An 18128-nucleotide genomic window follows, 5' to 3' on the forward strand; every position below is an offset into this window, starting at 1 on the left:
GTTGAAAACATTACCTTATGTCGACCGTACTCCATAACCAACCCTTAAATGCAGCAAACGAAAATAATCACGCCATAATATGATAGTTTATTGTGGTACACATTCCATGTTCTTAATAGTCCTGATCAGAATTACAAGTGAGCAGAAAATGACTTGTCATCGTAGCAGTGTACCCTCCTTGTCCGTCGCTGTTCCAAGCCTTTCTTGCTTGCAGTCAAGAGAGGCTGGCGGACCCTGTATGCGCGCGCAGTAAGATGCGTGACCTTGGTAGAGGTTCAGTCCGGTCATTTTGCGCGCTTTGGTACGCTTCGTGCAGTCAGAGGGTAATACCCCTTGCATGTGCACTGCAGAGATACTCGTCTCTGTGTATGTTTGTGTTCAGTCGGCAAGGTTTGTATATACACTCGTGTGTGTGTGTGCCCGTGTGTATGTGTGTTCAGTCGGCTAGGCTTGTATAAAATGGGCAGTACTTCGTTCTGACGTCGGAGGGGTAGTCTAGCTCAGTAAACTTTGTTGGCTGCTGATTGCCATTATATCCAATAACATACATGCATACATAACAGGACTTCGATTTCTGCATTGACCTTCACTCTTAACTTTGAGGTTGGCTGGTTATCATGACTTTAAACTAATCAACTGCCAGGATCATTTAGGTCGGTATCAAGTTACAATTACCCATCGAAATTTTTCAGACACCTTCTTCAGGCGTTCAAGATAATTCAACGATTATCATGCTCTCAGTGCCCTGAACTTACCCGGATCATCAATGGCCTTTAAGGGTGAGTCAGCTGATGCCCGTGGTGCTGCTGCTGCAGTGGGGGAGACACTAGAAGAGGTTCCTCTAGCAACAGTCGCAAGTTCCCTTGGTTGGTTGGCTGTTTGGGCTTGAGCCCATCAACAGCCAGGGTCATTAACCGCTTCCAGACTCCCCGACACTGTCATGGCTCAAATGGGCCTTGCTCCACGCCAAGTTGTGGCTTTGGTAATTCGTGGCTCATTTTGAATTCCCAGCTAACATATGATTCCATATCTAATCCACGTATGCCACTAGCAGTCTAACAACCAAGCTGGACAAATATGATTCATCACACACCCATAAATCGTCACAAAAATGTAACTACGTCACAGTTGTAAAACACGATGTACAGTGGCTAGTATGGACCAGTGACTAGTATGGACAATGCTACATTAAAACCGATTTTTTCCTTTTGCATTAGTTTACATTTACGATGAAAATAACGTAATCATTTATGCATGTAAGTAACGTGCTTTCTGCTTAAATGGTAATCAATCATGAAACTAATGATAAAGAAAAATGCATGGGTAAAAAGTAAATATACATACATATATAGTACTCGTGAAATTACTCATCGTCAAGATAGAAGGGTAATTTGTTATTAACAAAAATCATGCATGGAAAAATATGTATAGGATAAGAGGAGACTACAGACAGTCACACAAGCAAGTCATTGCAATTTTTGGCGGAATTGCTTTGCCACCAATATTTCATGAAATACATGACAGCCTATTTCACTAATATGCCAAGCCCAATGATAAAATGAAATGAAAACAAAAATCTATTGTTCCTAGTGTTAACATCACATCGTAGCGGCCATACTGGAAGGGCCACCTGAGCAAGAACAACCCTCTCTAATCAACTTTTTTTTTTCATCATCAAACAATTTATCATCATCGTCATTATGGAAATATATTGAACGACATCTCTGGATGATTTAAGAGCTTCGTTGTTGCTATGAATGTCAAAGTGAAATTAAAAGTTGCATGACACTTGGCAAGAAATGACTTTCTCCCATTAAATCACTTGAACTACATGAGGGAAAAATAATATATCAGGAAGGCACGTTACAAGAGAAGGCTCATAAGGTAATTCGAGGAATCTAGACGATTATAACTTGCCTTTATCAAGTCAATATTCTGTGAATCTGACATTAATAATAATCACTGAAACTGGGTAAATATATTACATAATATTGTCCTCATATCAATATTATCACACAGAAATTGAAAGAAAATACACAAACATTTAGTAGGTTTTGATTTCAACGTAAGGGGCGTAGGGAAAATTGTGCACTAATGGCGATATCTGTTAAGAATAGTTAAGAAACAAGTCAAAACAATTCGTCTTTGCTGGGCATCTTACCTGTGAAATGGCGAAATGATCTTTATCCTTGACATTCCTTTTCTGCAATGAGTTTCTTGGTTCCTGATAGTTAACGTCTGGCACAACACTTTTCCTTGGTTCACACAGTTATCAAGAGCATGTGATGGTCCCTCTCACACGACGCCAACCAAAACCGAAGGCTTCAAAATTCACTAAGAATTAACGTCTTTTGCTACACTTTTCCTTGGTTCCTCTAGTCTATCAAGAGCTGCAACCCCACCATAACCGCGGGCTTGAAGATCCACTAATCACAAACGGTAAACTACTCGATCCTGGCTCTTTTTTTTTGAGATCAGTGGTAACTGGTTCCATGAAGCTGCGCGACACGCCATTACTTGACGAGTTGGCGGCAAATAGTCAGAAGAGTATTTAGTATTTAATGAGACTAAAAGTATTTTTCATAAATTTGCTATTATATAAGAAAAGTTAAAAGTTTCCATCTACGCGAACTATATAATTTTTTTTTTTACGTATATTTATTACATATTGAATGCTGATTTGAATATGATCTACATTCACTCCCGGCGGAACACAATGGCGGGAAACGAACGGATACTGTGAGAAGTTATCTTGGCCTAAGGAATTCCAAAGCTTCCTTATTAGCATTAGTGAGAGGAAAAGAGGTACACCAAGGCAAGCGCAGCGACATCGGCATCTATAGGTGTTTTGATGCTCATGGGCAAGAAGGAATCCAAGTCATGGATGCTGGGCCTGTATGACCAAACACTCCCAACATGTTGACGGTAATGTAAAGCTGATAATATATTTCTCAATAAATGTGCTCGTGTGACTGCACCTTAAACTTAGCACGGGCTCATGTCAGATAAAGTCCATAATTAGGTCCCATTACGGGTTAAGATTGAATGTGAGATCTGGTTGCCATCTCTGGCACAGGGGACCCGTATGCTACCAACATGGTAGGCTTTTCGGTGGATGTGTCATAAATTGTAGTAAATCGCTTCATCCCAGAAAACTTGAGTGATTGGTTGATTTTTGTGTTTGTTATGTTTTGACGGGTGTTCTCATGGTTTTGACGTTGATAGGTTGTGATAACTTGTTTTTTTTAAGAATAATTATTACTTTACATATGGATAACCCATGATTGATAGCAACATTTAGCATAGGTTTTTGTTGTTTTATTTTATGGGAAACTTCAGTTTTAGAAAAAAATAAAGCTTTCCGCATTGCAAACGGTTACTGGCATCTTGTATATGTTATGGAAGCTATAAATATATATTAATCTTTGTTGTCATCATCGTAGTCACTGTCGATTTTCATACTGAAAATCATCTGTATTGCTATCATTACTGTCATCATTATCACCGCCATCAGTATTTTGCTATCCAAAATATGTACAAGAGACTTTGTCAAAATATTTTCTAGCGTCATCCGTGTGATTCCACCCTCCCTCAGCTCCTAACCACTCGTGCTCATCCATATTCCATGGCTCTTGTGTGTCTTGGCATACCAACATGACCTGTTTTCTAGGCATTTGTTTGGTATTCTTATCAATAAATATATAGGGGAATACTTACTCTGGTTGGTAGCAGCGCCGCTATATGATATATTGTAAGTTTTGAGCATAGAACAACGTAGATCATAGCATCAGTGCTAATCAAAATCATGCGTGCCTCATATTGCATTTGCATGTTTTTGGAGGCATCGACAAATTAATTATAATTGGCTATATCATATGTGAGTTTCACTTCGGTGGGCGAAGTAAAGATGATCGGCCCGAAATCGGAGTCCCACACTAATCACGCGTTATTTTACTGTGTGTATATATATATATATATATATATATATATATATATATATATATATATATATATATATATATATATACATTATACTTTGTCGCTGTCGCCCGCGTTAGCGAAGTAGCGCGAGGAAACAGACGAAAGAATGGCCCAACCCAACCACATGCACATGTATATACATACACGTCCACACACGCACATATACATACATACCTATACATGGGGCTCATGGTGGGCTACTCGGCTTCTGTCCTAGTATGGATAAAGTTGTCAGTCGTGTGTGTGTTGTGTGTGCGTGTGTGTGTACCGATGCGACTTGACCATGAGCGTCGTAAACGAGAGGTAAGAATGTGTTATGTGCTAAGGGACAAATTGGAGGGTAAGAAAAAATAACGGGAAAGTCATAAAGATGATAAATGGAGATACAGGGAAGTAGAGGGCAAGTGGGGTGGTTGTCTGCCTTGGAGAGACGATGTTAAGCAACTGATTTTTTTTTTTTTTTTCTCGCGCTGGTACTCCGGCCGCAGTAGGGTTGTGTGGACGACCGTTGACCCGCCCCCTTAGCTTGCCAGATGTAATCCTGTAGTCTTAGCAACACAGTACCATACTTAATACCGTATACTAATGTTTCACAGAATTACACCAGTCATTATAACAGGTATATAAGTTTTTCGTTGGCTGACATGGGCCAGTGAAACTTAGTGATTCGATGGTCGAACTGCTTGTTAAGACCTTTTGTTGTGTCGCCTCCCCCCAGCCACCAGGACAAGTTGGACTTTGTCAGTCCTACTCAGATAGTGCAGGAGGGACGAGCACAGATTGTGTGTGATGCGTGATAATACGTTCGTTTAAATGGACTGACAGACATAGCTGACGCTAACTGACTTTGATGTCTGTAAAAAGTGTACATTGTGTTCCGCCGCGAGTGTTAGTTAATACGTTGCAACTTCAGTGTGTTGATATAGCACGGGAAGATTATCGTGCAAGTGATCTGTTTTCACACTAAGAATTACTTCCATGAGATGGATATATTTCTGGCACGAAAATAATATGATTAATATATGTTTTTCAACTTGACTGAGTTAGGAAACTTACGTCATTTTAAGGATTATATAAGGGTGATATCCAGTCTTGTGTGGATCAGTGATTAGTGAACATTATATTGGAAATATTAGTTTGTCTGTGGTATATCGTGACTAGTGATCTGGATATGAAAAAGTGGTAACAAGTTTGTGAGTAGTGCAAAAAATATGTGAAATACTGCGATGTTACTTTACAAAAAGAATTAAAAATGGCGTCAGTACAACCTTCAGATGTTATACAGAACTTGAAAATAGTGTTATTGTGTATTTAATGAAATTGTTGATTTCGTGAAAGCCTTGTGTATTCGTATATCACGGAAAAGATGTTATGCAAGAGGTTTCCATAAAAATTACATTACTTCTATAAGACTGATATATTTCTAGCACGAAAAGAAACTGATTAATGTATGTTTTTGAGCTTGACTGGGTTGGGAAACTTAGTCATTTTGTGGTAATATCTCGTCTTGTGTGGGTCAGTGATTAGTGATCATTACATTGAAAGTATTAGTTTGTCATTATGATACATCGTGACTAGTGATCTGGATGTGGAAAAGTGGTAACAAGTTAGTGAGTAGTGAAAACATGTGAAATACTACGATATTATTTTACACAGAAAATGGCATCAGTACAACTTTTAGATGTTATGCACAGAACCTGAGAAGAATGTTATTGTGTGGAAATTCAGTGAAATTATTAATATCGTGAAAGCACAAAATCAAAGAAGAGTGTTATTGTGTGGAAAATTAGTGAAATGATTAATATCGTGAAAGCACAGAACCTGAGAAGTGTTGTGTGGAAAATTAGTGAAATGATTAATATCGTGAAAGCACAGAACCTGAGAAGAGTGTTGTGTGGAAAATTAGTGAAATGATTAATATCGTGAAAGCACAGAAGCTGAGTATATTTTGTGTAGAAAATTAGTGAAATGATTGATTTCGTGAAAGCGTAGAATCCAAGTATAGTATTATTGTGTGGAAAATCAGTGAAATGATTAATTTTGTGAAAGCACAGAACCCGAGTATAGCATTAATGAAGAGAAAATGAGTGAAATGATCAACTTCGTGAAAGCCTCGTAACTCGTGATGGTTTTCGTGGTCCTACACCTACCTGCTGGTGGAAGGTAAGTGAAGTATTTGCTGTTGATCAGTTTGTTTGGCCATGATGTTTCACCTGATTATGGGTGATGTCGTGTTGTTTGGCCATGTTATTTCAAGTGATTATAGGTGATATGTCTAGTTTTTTTTTTAGTATGATGTTTATGTCAGCTAGTTTTGCTTGATGGCTGGCTTCCAAGATCCCTGCACCTGTTGGTCGGCGAAAGGTAAGTAACATGATTAATTATCAACTTGTTTGGCCATAATTATAAGTGATAAGACCAGTGGTGTTTGGCCATGATGTTTCACCTGATTATGGGTGATGTCGTGTTGTTTGGCCATGTTATTTCAAGTGATTATATGTGATATGTCGTTTTTTTTCTCGTATGATGTTTATGTCAGCTAGTTTTGCTTGATGGCTTCCAAGATCCCTGCACCTGTTGGTCGGCGAAAGGTAAGTAACATGATTAATTATCAACTTATTTGGCCATAATCATAAGTGATAAGTCCAGTGGTGTTTAGCCATGATGTTTCAGCTAATTATGGATGATATGTCTAGTGTTTGGCCATGATGTTTCAGCTGATTATGGATGATATGTCTAGTGTTTGGCCATGATGTTTCAGCTGACTATGGATATGTCTAGTGTTTGGCCATGATGTTTCAGCTGATTATGGATGATATGTCTAGTGTTTGGGCATGATGTTTCAGCTGATTCCAGGTGATATGCCTAGTGATGTTTGGCCATGATGTTTTTAGCAATCATAGATGACAATTGCCCACCTTAGAGTTAAACCCAGACCATTAAGAACAACAGGGAAACAGCTTATCACTGGATGACCGATGGGCAAACGCAGCCTGCCAAATGTTCTCTATAGCTTTGGGTTGAATTCTTGGGTCGCAGCTTGAATATTTTTTTTTCTTTCATTGATTTACATGTGAAAATGATGCCACAAAAATATCTTTGAAAATATGAGAGATTTTGTGAAGCATTGGTGGTTTAGTATGTTCAAAAAATTAGAGTGGAGGAGCATGATTTTATCTCCTTTTTATTTTTACGGTAGTTATGTCTGTAGTGTGGAGGGTGATGATCAAGGAAAACGTGGCGATAAAAACAGTAAAACTTACCGAAACATGTTAAGAAATGAAAAGCACTTCTGATCGCCTCACTCAACGTCCCATGCCAGCCGACATTCATCATATCTTCATTGTTTGAAGAAAATTGTAGTCGTTAAGGTCTCGTGTGTACATCCCTTGTACACCTGTGTGCATTCGTACGTACATGAGTTTGTGGCGATACGCAGCAGGCGACGATGACGCTGGTGTATATTTTGACTATAACGCAAACTCAGAGTCAGTATTGGCTCCTGTGTGAAGTTAGTTGAGGTCTGCATAGGTTTTGTTGATTTCTTCATGTGTTTCACCAACTTTTACGTACAGTCCAATATTTCTCTTGAAATCATAGCCCTTCAGACTATAGATTTATTCGATTTTTTCTATTCTCCAATACCAAAGAGTATCGCATAAAATCCAGAACTATTTCTGCGGTACACGTAAACTAGAATTCAACCATCAACTTAAATCATCGGCCATCTTAGATATGCATTTGGCTTCATCAGTAAGTCAATACATGATACGCCGAACTACATTTCTGGAAAGCTTAGAGCAACGTACCTCATGTGTAATTTGGAAACGACACTTATTAGTTTAGAATGCCACATACAATTTATATGTCAGTATATGTTTGCTAACCGTATTAATTCATACATCAGCATTCATTAAAGGAAAATAACTTCATTCACTTATTTCAAAAATTGTCATCACGCATATGTATACTTGCTGTCATATCCTTATCAGCAATATTAGCGGCTGATAACTCCCAGCAATAAAGATTAAGTGTGTATGACATTTCACAGCCAAACCAGCTTTACTGCGGGATCACGATTTACCTCCTGTGGTTGGATCGTCATGCACGTGCAGCCGACCATGTATCATCTGTGGTAAAAACCGCAGTGGCAGTTCTTGTTCCGGCCTTCTTTGGCCGTCAGCCGACCTTGCGTTCAGTGCAGCAGAGCCGATCTCTCGGGCGAACCAAGGCGCTTGTTAACAGGAAGATGAGCGAACGTTTGTACCATTTTCTTGTTCCTTGGAGATGGCCTAGTATTATCATATTCATTTTCATCACTGAAGTCTATCATGCAATCATGTACAGTATCAACATGTCGAAGTGATGCACAGGACAGACATATATGTGTGTGTGTGTGTGTGTGTGTGTGTGTGTGTGTGTGTTGCCTGATCACCCCTGAATGATTGTGGTGGGTCAGAGAGAGGAACAGGTTATAGAGACATCACCACCCTGCCTTCAGCGTTGGGCCACTTTCTTTGAAGTAGAAACTGGTTGCACACATTGTTAGTATGAGATATTGAACAGTATCTTAAACGCTCTTTCTGTTATTAGGACGATTTCAATGGGCAAGGACACCGTGGGGTCCTAGAGAGTGTAAGGGGTTATCTCATAGATATCAAGGTAATACTGCGTTTCCCTACCGCCAGCGTTTCCGTGTCTAGGGAGGTAAAGACCATGTAACGTTAACTTTCTTTTCATAGCACTGCCACACAGTGTGGACAAGGAGGAATATGTTGGCTGTTGAAAAAAGCAGGGACACCGAAAGCTATATCTAGGACTTTCGACTGTGTAGTTGGTCAAGTCCTCACTATATTTACCCCCCCTCTGGTGTTTTTTGTCGCGATAGTTCTCAGTTTTCTCCATTTATTTGTAGTTCTTGACCCTGATCTTCACAGTATGGTTCGTAAGCACCAAACAGCTGACGTAATGTACCACGTGCACCATACTTCAATTCAGTGCATTTGTAGTTCAACTGTACTTGCTTTCGTACTTGAGTACTTTGTATTAGTGATCATATGTTTGATGAATTATATATATATATATATATATATATATATATATATATATATATATATATATATATATAATCCCTGGGGATAGGGGAAAAGGGGAAAGAATACTTCCCACGTATTCCCTGCGTGTCGTAAAAGGCACCTAAAAGAGAAGGGAGTGGAGGGCTGGAAATCCTCCTCTCCAGTTTTTATTTTCCAAAAGAAGGAACAGAGAAGCGGTCCAAGGGAGGGTTTTCTCTCTTAGGCTCAGTCTTCTGTTCTTAGCGCTACCTCGCTAATGCGGGAAATGGCGAATATGTATGGAATCGGAATCTCTCTCTCTCTCTCTCTCTCTCTCTCTCTCTCTCTCTCTCTCTCTCTCTCTCTCTCTCTCTGTAAAGTTTAATGCGTCGGTTAAGATACCAAGTTAGACATACTACCCTCGTCTGCGTATGTTCGCCTTTCGAAAGGTTCACCTATAATTTCAATATCTAGCTATAAAACATTGTCCTGGAGTGTTAGACATACAGTTATGACAGACCCTAGGAACGAAGTTCGTTCAGTCACACCCAATAATGTAAGGTGCTTCATGGCAGGCTGTGGGTGGGTATCGGTGTATTCATACATGGCTCCTGGAGAGTGGATGTGAGCAAATAAGGCCATTCTACGTTATGTTCCTGACGCTGCCTCGTTGAATAGGGAGTTTGGCAAAGAAGTGTTGGGGCTTTTCCATTTGGATGCGGTCAAACATCCAAGAAAGACCGTTACCTTGGCTGCATGAGCCATCCACGGTGAAATCATGGTAAGACCATATGCCACGTGTATTTCTTTTTTCTTTTTTTTTTTTACAAGGAAGTAAAAAGAACCACCTTAGTGATGAAGTCAGTAAATTAATCTGTCAAATGTCTGTTTATGCTCTCTCTCTCTCTCTCTCTCTCTCTCTCTCTCTCTCTCTCTCTCTCTCTCTCTCTCTCTCTCTCTCTCTCTCTCTCTCTATCTATCTATCTATCTATCTGTCTATCTGACCATCGAGTCTCAAAGGCCCCCCGCCCACAAAACTGCACCTGGACATTTGAGGATGAAATGTTGAAGATGTTATGAATCTAATCAGTGGATCATACAGTTAATGGACCTTTGTAAAACAATAATTCTGGTAATGCTGGACCACCCTCACCCCCACCTTATACTGTATTCTGTAAGATATCTTTTACAGTGTTCTTACAAGTTCAGCAATCCTTTTTTTATTTATCTATTTTTGAGGGCAAATATTTCATGAATGAAGAATATGGGATCAAATCTCCTTTTAGAGTGTGAAGCTGACAGTCATGTTGAATTATTTCTTGAAGAAAATGTGTATGTTGTTTACTGACCTCCTCAGCTGCTGGTCTTCCCGTTGTCCAAATGGGGAAAATGGATACGTGTTAACCTCGTCTTCCCGTTTTTTCTTTTTTTTATTCTGAGAATGGTGATTACTTACCAACCTCGTCTTCCAAGTAAAAAATATTTTTAACCAGCTGTTTGGCGTTATGGTTATCGTATTACTATTCAGGAACTGACCAGTCTATCCACCTACTGTTAATGTATTGGGTTTGGATCAGGCACATACGGCGTTGTTGGCAACATGACACAGCATAACCTCGTCTTCAACCCGGAAGGGAAGCGAGACACTGTCGTTTTTGTTCTCCTCTTGGTGTCCCGAAGCGACGCCAGATGACATTCGTCGCTGGAAACCGCGATTTTTTTTTTTTTACTTGTCTTGGTGGACGATGAACAACACCACGTTTTCTTATTCTTTTTTTTTTTTTCTCGCCTGCTGTAGTTTGAATATACATACATCCGTGATATAGTAATGTTACCACTAGATAAGAATACCGGGGGCGCCACAAGCATATTACCAACGGATGCGTAAGATATAGTAGACCCAGTGGGAAAGTTACAGTCTTCTTCCGTGAATGAAAAGAGAAAAAAATAATCGAGACCTGAGCTCCTGCGTTGTAGTCATACATTGTTGTTCAAGGTCTGTGTCGCTCGACCTGGATAGGAAATTGGGTAAGGAATTCCTTAGAACCCAAGACTTATCACGCGCTGATCTGAACAGTGTATTTGAAGGCGGTCAACAGACTTAGGAAATGGTAGTTTATAATTACTCCCGGACCTCTCTCTCTCTCTCTCTCTCTCTCTCTCTCTCTCTCTCTCTCTCTCTCTCTCTCTCTCTCTCTCTCTCTCAGAGAGGGACACACTGTGTTACCCTTCTTTCCAGGGGCCCCTGCAGCCCAGGGCTGCGCGACAATCGGTGGTAGGTGCAGGATGGACTCCTTTGACACGAAAAGTTCATTGACGAGACCATACTCTTGTTTGGTCAGCGGGTAACAGACAACACACACACACACACACACACACACACACACACACATATATATATATATATATATATATATATATATATATATATATATATATATATATATATATATATATATATATTGGAAAGGTCTGTTGTGGATGAGAAGGCTTGGGAGGTGAGTCATTGTTGTTCGCTGATGATACAGCGCTGGTGGCTGATTCGGGTGAGAGACTGCAGAAGCTGATGACTGAGTTTGGTAAAGTGTGTGAAAGAAGAAAGCTGAGAGTAAATGTGAATAAGAGCAAGGTTATTAGGCACAGTAAGGTGGAGGGATAAGTCAATTAGGAGGTAAGTTTGAATGAAGAAAAACTGGAGGAAGTGAAGTGTTTAAGATATCTGGGAGCGGATTTAGCAGCGGATGGAACCATGGAAGCGGAAGTGAGTCACAGGGTGGGGGAAGGGGCGAAAGTTCTGGGAGCGTTGAAAAATGTGTGGAAGGTGAGAACATTATCTCGAAAAGCAAATATGGGTATGTTTGAAGGAATAGTGGTTCCAACAATGTTATACGGTTGCGAGGCGTGGGCTATAGATAGGGTTGCGCGGAGGAGGGTGGATGTGTTGGAAATGAGATGTTTAAGGGCAATATGTGGTGTGAGGTGGTTTGATCGAGTAATTAATGAAAGGATAAAAAAGATGTGTGGTAATAAAAAGAGTGTGGTTGAGAGAGCAGAAGAGGGGGTATTGAAATGGTTTGGTCACATGGAGAGAATGAGTGAGGAAAGATTGACAAAGAGGATATATGTGTCAGAGGTGGAGGGAACGAGGAGAAGTGGGAGACCCAATTGGAGGTGGAAGGATGGAATGAAAAAGATTTTGAGTGATCGGGGCCTGAACATGCAGGAGGGTGAAAGGCGTGCAAGGAATAGAGTGAATTGGAACGATGTTTATACCGGGGTCGTCGTGCTGTCAGTGGATTGAACAAGGACATGTGAAGCGTCAGGGGTAAACCATGGAAACTTTTGTGGGGCCTGGATATGGAAAGGGTTCTGTGGTTTCGATGCATTATACATGACAACTAGAGACTGAGTGTGATGGAATGTGGCCTTTGTTGTCTTTTCCTAACGCTGTACCACGCGCGTGCGGGAGGGAGAGGGTTGTCATTTTATGTGTGGTGGGTTGGTGGCAGGAATGGATATAAGGCAGCAAGAGTGAATTATGTACATGTGTATATATGTATATGTCTGTGTATGTATATATATGTATACGTTGAAATGTATAGGTATGTATACGTGCGTGTGTGGACGTGTATGTATATACATGTGTATGTGGGTGGGTTGGGCCATTCTTTCGTCTGTTTCCTTGCGCTACCTCGCCAGCGCGGGAGACAGCTACAAAGTATAATAATAACAAAAAAAATATCGGAAAGGTTCACAATTTTGCGCGTGATCAAGTATATTCCTACGTAATAATCACATTGTCAGGGGAGACACAAGAGAGAGATATAAGTTAGTTGATGTACAACGAAGAGACGTAGCTAGGACGCCATTTGGTAAACATGCGATTGTCCAAGACAGACGACGAGCGTTGTCTGTCTTGGACAAATATATATATATATATATATATATATATATATATATATATATATATATATATATATATATATATGCATATGTGTGTGTGTGTGTGTGTGTGTGTGTGTGTATGTGTGTGTGTGTGTGTGTGTGTGTGTGTGTGTGTATGTAGGCTGGTCTGACATGTTAGTGAGTGACGCGTCTCAGGAAATGGTCACTGGGGAAGTTCTAGCCGATTTACAAACTGTCGGCTGGCTAGGCCCGTCAGGGCTTTGGTGCTTCACCGCAGCCCGTGGTGTTACCCATTCATCAGCCCGCGCCGGCGATGGAACTCGGGCCAGTGGATGAATAAATCACCAGTGCTTACCACTACCCCAGGAGTTTCTAAATAAAGATTAAATGTGAATAGATCAGTCACTTGCGACATCACTGTGATGAACGTCAATAGCACTCTCTCATCAAATTGATTTAAAATAACATGAAGCAGTATCTCCACACTAGGTAAAACATGGAACATTCTTAGGTGTGTTACTGTGTATTGCTTGGTGTCGCTGGGCTGTGGCTGTATCGTCGTTGGCGGACGTCTGGGGGCGCCCTTTTGTTCAGGACCTTCTTGTGTCCCCAGCACTTGATTAACTTGCAACCTTGAAGCGGCAGACAACCCATAAAAGGGGGCCATGGGGGGTTGCATAATGATAATATTCGTTTATGATATTATGAATATTTTGACGTGTGTGTGTGTGTGTGTGTGTGTGTGTGTGTGTATGTGTGTGTGGTGTGTGTGTGTGTGTGTGTGTGTGTGTGTTTGTGTGTGTGTGTCTGTTGTGTGTGTGTGTGTGTGTGTGTTTGTGTGTGTGTGTGTTTGTTTGAGTATGCTAAGGTTCCCATTGTTTGAGGCTTACAGACAAGCGGTTAGGAAAAGAGCATACAGGATAAAAAAAAAAAAAAACTTGCCTTTGTTACCGTAATCAAGTGTCTGTCAGCTAATATAATATTTCGTTAATCAATTTCATACTTTTTTCGTTAATACATATATATATTCGCCGGTGTCATGTTCCATGTTTTATAAACATTCCATGAAATACTTCATGACGTGTCAGCAATCATTTTCAGATGAACACAAGGCAGCAAATTGCAGTGGAAAGAAAGTTTTACATCATTTCCGTCAGTTTAAAGGACGAATGTCTTTTAAGATGTAGCTCCGTGGTGTAGTGGTCAGCATTCCCGACCGTGATGAGTTCACGGGCCGTCCCCTAGGATCGAGCGATTAGGTTCAAATCCTGGTTTGCGGCAGTCGGTCCACCCAGCTGTTCATCTCACCCTTAGGGGCTGGTCGATGAAATGGGTAGCTGGCTCAGGCAAGGTTATGTTTACATAACATCAATGAAATGACATTGTTAAAGGGCCTCAGTAAATCCCCATTTTTTTTTTTTTGTCATCTTGTTTTAAAACGTAAATCCTCCCCCGTTATTCATTTAAGTTAGAGCAATTTACACAGTAAAAAAATGAAAAAAAGAGAAAAAAGTCTAAGCAGCATTTAGAGTCATAACTGGTGGGTGAATATTGCGACAACTTCAACATATCAGTTCGAGCACCGTACGTATACTGAAAAACCATCGAGGAGAAAGAGGGTCATTTTGTGTGTGGTTCATAACATAATACGTCGGCACCAAGCCTATCACAGCGCGTTGCCCGTGGGTAAATGCAATTAGGCTTGCCGCTTCGGACGGCTGGAGGTCGGTCAGCTCGCCCGGGGAGCAGGTATTGAAAGCCTGACCGGCATCCGATCTGCTGCATTTTGGAGGCAGGGATTGTGTTGCTGCTTAGTCTTATCATGTCCTCACACACGCTCCACCATCATGATCACAGGGATTTCCCCCCCTCCCCCCTTTTTGTCCCATACTCTCAGGGTTGCCACAGACGTCTTTCGGAACCAGTTCATTAACGTGTGAATTATTTTTTTTTTTCAGCATTGACGTACGACAGTAACATTAAACAATGGAGGGGAAAAAAAAATAAAGTTTTGGGAGGTATCCAGGGGAAACCAGTTTCAGTACCGGGTAGCCAGACTCAAGGACACCAAGTCAACCCAGCTTGGCTCACTGCTGTAGCCTGCTTGAACCTATCATCGTTGTCCGTCCATATACTGTAGCCTTACACTTTGCGTATACGTGACCACACCTGATTCACCACAGACTGTCATTAGTGTGTTGTGGGAGACGTATGGTAGACCATGGTATTCACGAGAGAAAACTTGTAGGAAACTTTAGATTTTCTTCGCCGTTAATATGAAAGTAGATGTTTCTTGATTGATAAAGTGCACTTATCAAATTCTGTTATTTACATACCACAATTAATCTTTCAATATTCTTCTAATTAATCTATCTCCTAAGATAGTAGTAGTAGTAGTAGTAGTGATGATAATAATAATAATAATAATAATAATAATAATAATAATAATAATAATAATAATGTCATTATTGTTATCATTATTATAATTATCATTATTATTATTATTGATGATAATGATAATAATGATATTAAGCCTTGGATCTTATGGATCTCCTACAGTTTCGAGGCCTTGTTCCACACAGGAGCAGGGTAGTGTGGGTTTCTTTGGTGAGGGGGAAGGTACAGACAGACCTTGATCATTCACTATGACAGCCTCGCCTCTGGCGACTTCCTCCTCACGGTGTTACCATTTGCCTGTGTGGAGTATAGGAGCACCACCATCTCACACAGGAGCCTAATGAGGGGTTCCTTGCGATACGTTCACTCGTCACCAGCACCAGTGGGATTATCTTCACTTAGAGAAAAGATGGTGATAAGAGAACGACTCGTACACGTCTGGGTAGCGTAGTTTCCACTGAGTGTGTGTCTGATGGAGTGTTCTTGAAGGTCCAGTTAATTGGGTAGTAGTAGTTTAGTTCTCTTGTCGGGTCACCTCGGTAAATATATATACCTTGGCAGCGCTGTGTTTGTCTGGGGTTGGGGTGACCCCTTAAAGTTCAGGATGTTGGACCGTGCAGCAGGGCTGAGGTTTACGTTTCTGTCTGTGAGGTTTAGTGCCTTAGACATGGATTGTGTTTTGGATGGGGGGAGCATTTAGTGCTTTTGGCATAGAGCTTCGTGCCGAACAATCGGAGATTATAATGGCATTGTTTATTTTTTTTTTTTTTTAGCTCTTCGTATAGGCGTTGCATGCCTGTAGTTCCTGGGTGATAATCACAAGTGATTTATGATTACCTCCTTGCCGAGTTCCTGCCGCCCAAAGCCGCGCTGCTTCCAGTAGCAGGGGAGTGTAGATTACTTTGAGCTGAGTTCTTTGTCGAGTCTGTATCCCTAATAATAAAGCCTTGCCAAAAGTGATTTTTCATCCACGGCGTAAACACAAAGAGGAAGAGTCCGGTAACACCCATATATATATATATATATATATATATATATATATATATATATATATATATATATATATATATATATAGAGAGAGAGAGAGAGAGAGAGAGAGAGAGAGAGAGAGAGAGAGAGATGCTCTGTGGAAGGTATTAAGAATATATGGTGTGTGAGGAAAGTTGTTAGAAGCAGTGAAAAGTTTTTATCGAGGATGTAAGGCATGTGTACGTGTAGGAAGAGAGGAAAGTGATTGGTTCTCAGTGAATGTAGGTTTGCGGCAGGGGTGTGTGATGTCTCCATGGTTGTTTAATTTGTTTATGGATGGGGTTGTTAGGGAGGTAAATGCAAGAGTTTTGGAAAGAGGGGCAAGTATGAAGTCTGTTGGGGATGAGAGAGCCTGGGAAGTGAGTCAGTTGTTGTTCGCTGATGATACAGCGCTGGTGGCTGATTCATGTGAGAAACTGCAGAAGCTGGTGACTGAGTTTGGTAAAGTGTGTGGAAGAAGAAAGTTAAGAGTAAATGTGAATAAGAGCAAGGTTATTACGTACAGTAGGGTTGAGGGTCAAGTCAATTGGGAGGTGAGTTTGAATGGAGAAAAACTGGAGGAAGTGAAGTGTTTTAGATATCTGGGAGTGGATCTGGCAGCGGATGGAACCATGGAAGCGGAAGTGGATCATAGGGTGGGGGAGGGGGCGAAAATTCTGGGGGCCTTGAAGAATGTGTGGAAGTCGAGAACATTATCTCGGAAAGCAAAAATGGGTATGTTTGAAGGAATAGTGGTTCCAACAATGTTGCATGGTTGCGAGGCGTGGGCTATGGATAGAGTTGTGCGCAGGAGGATGGATGTGCTGGAAATGAGATGTTTGAGGACAATGTGTGGTGTGAGGTGGTTTGATCGAGTGAGTAACGTAAGGGTAAGAGAGATGTGTGGAAATAAAAAGAGCGTGGTTGAGAGAGCAGAAGAGGGTGTTTTGAAGTGGTTTGGGCACATGGAGAGAATGAGTGAGGAAAGATTGACCAAGAGGATATATGTGTCGGAGGTGGAGGGAACGAGGAGAAGAGGGCGACCAAATTGGAGGTGGAAAGATGGAGTGAAAAAGATTTTGTGTGATCGGGGCCTGAACATGCAGGAGGGTGAAAGGAGGGCAAGGAATAGAGTGAATTGGAGCGATGTGGTATACCGGGGTTGACGTGCTGTCAGTGGATTGAATCAAGGCATGTGAAGCGTCTGGGGTAAACCATGGAAAGCTGTGTAGGTATGTATATTTGCGTGTGTGGACGTATGTATATACATGTGTATGGGGGGGGGGCCATTTCTTTCGTCTGTTTCCTTGCGCTACCTCGCAAACGCGGGAGACAGCGACAAAGCAAAAAAAAAGAAAAAAAAATATATATATATTACCTTCCATATGAGCTTGCATGACATATGCGCATGTAGACTTTTTCATGACACTTACCTCCCTGCTTGCTGCCAGAATCGCTACCATGTAATTACATAGTGCTAAGTTTTTCAGCCTATATCTTTTGTGCAGAACTCGTATGATCATACCTGTGTTCATATTCCTATAAGGAAAGTGTCATTACGACATGACCTCTGGAACGAGGCGTTGTTATCCCGGCGCATGACAGCATGACGCACACGATGGCCTGGCTGACACACGCACGCGTCGTCCCGTTGCATGACAGCGTGACACACACGATGTCCTGGCTGACATACGCACGCGTCATCCCGGCGCATCACAGCGTGACACACACGATGGCCTGGCTGACATACGCATGCGTCGTAACATCGTGCTGAACGGGTT

At 41.1% G+C, this 18128-nt stretch overlaps 1 protein-coding gene across 2 annotated transcripts in view; it reads left to right on the forward strand.

Moving 5' to 3' along the window:
- Nucleotides 1-4760: 4760 nt before the first annotated feature.
- Nucleotides 4761-18128, forward strand: part of LOC139767286 (uncharacterized) — a 398565-nt gene continuing 385197 nt past the window's right edge. For both annotated transcript variants that reach the window (XM_071696479.1, XM_071696481.1), the window contains exon 1: nt 4761-6144. The gene's annotated coding sequence lies outside the window, so the exon portion shown is untranslated. The remainder of the gene's footprint in view (nt 6145-18128) is intronic.

The sequence above is a fragment of the Panulirus ornatus genome, chromosome 59 (assembly GCF_036320965.1).
Source record: "Panulirus ornatus isolate Po-2019 chromosome 59, ASM3632096v1, whole genome shotgun sequence".
Lineage (NCBI taxonomy): Eukaryota > Metazoa > Arthropoda > Malacostraca > Decapoda > Palinuridae > Panulirus > Panulirus ornatus.